This window comes from Zea mays, chromosome 6, assembly GCF_902167145.1.
Source record: "Zea mays cultivar B73 chromosome 6, Zm-B73-REFERENCE-NAM-5.0, whole genome shotgun sequence".
Classification (NCBI taxonomy): Eukaryota; Viridiplantae; Streptophyta; class Magnoliopsida; order Poales; family Poaceae; genus Zea; species Zea mays.
Genome location: NC_050101.1, coordinates 49271373 through 49272912, shown reverse-complemented (window position 1 = coordinate 49272912; position 1540 = coordinate 49271373).

Here is a 1540-nt window from a genome sequence, read left to right as displayed (position 1 = left end):
TAAAAACTCGATTCGAATTGTTTGCTTCTCGCAGCTAATGAGACTGCTTGATCCATGTTGCTACATTGAGTAACAAGTGGAAATGAGATGACTTGGCAAAAGTTGTTGATTGCTAAATGTTTGATACCATGTATGATTAGATAGGTATACATTTAGTCTTAAGAGAGTCACACTAAAACTTGACAAAGCTAAAACTGTATTTATAAACCCAGCTAGTGCTTTTGGCAACCAAACCCCTCAGCCAAACAGCTGCATGTCTAGAGGAAGAGGAGTAGACTCCTCACACCGGGTAAGTCTAGCTAAGTATTAATATACTCAGCCTTGCTTGTGGCATAATTTTTACAGGTTCTCTGGAAGACATGGTTGCTGGAGTGACTTGGCCGTCCATCTTGCCACCGGGTTGGACAGTCAAGTGGGACCCTACCTCGGCTGAGGAGGAGCATGAGGAGTGATGGGACAGGCTTCCCCATCTCTTTGTTTATTTACCGTTAGTTTTATTCCGCTGCACTTCGAACAATGATGACTACTTTTGATAAAACTCCGATGATGATGTAATAAGTTTAATACTCCTTAATGTATGGTTTTATGCTTTATTGTATTTGCTCTGTGACTCACCATCGAGTGAGACTGTGGTACTTGATCCTGCCAGTGGCCTCATCGGACTAGATCCGAGGGATTGACGGGTTATTCCCATTTAAGTTTGGTCTAGCCTCTAAGGCGGGACTTAGGCACTTAAGTTGGAATAATTCGGGCAGTTCCGCCACAGCTGGTATCAGAGCTTGTACCACCACAGAGTAATCAATAAACTATAAATACCACCTTTTTTTCAAAGTAAAACTGGTTAGAAGCAATTGTTGGATAGATCGTCAGGACGATAAGGATAGACCTAGGACGTGAAGCCTTAGGATAATAGAGGGGTAGCTAAGGTGGCTATTTGAGTGAGCCCTACCGGCTACTATAAGGGATGGGAGTTCTTCCCTATTCCCTCTACGTTGATGTGAGGTCGTTCAGGACGAGCATGCATGCATCCTTATTTAAACTAATGGATAATTGGGTAAGAACTTCAATACAAAATGATGACAAACTAAGTACCTAGTACCATTGTCGTAGTTATAGAGAGGCTGAGTTGTGATCCCTTTTCTTTTATAATTCTTTTTCTTTTACTTATTACGCTTAACCGTACACAGATGACTTCTCACGGATCCTCGGACGAAGGGAATGCACAATCCCACACTGACGAGCTTGCACGAGAGGGTTTTCCCCGTATTTTGTGGGAGGTACTTCAGGGAGCGGGTTACACGACGCCTCCCTAGTACGCGGTGCAGCTGTTCGAGAAGCACCGAGTGCCCCGCTGTAGGGTGAGGATGACCCTGGAGCCTCATCCCCTACAGCCAGGCTGGCGTTCGCTGGACTCTGAGTCTTTTGGATACAGGGCTAAGGACACTATGGAGGCCATTGCTCTTCACGGACTGACCACCTTCTGCGGATTCCACCCCTTGGAGCTGTCCACTCACCCCATGGGCTTGTTCCTCGTAGAAAA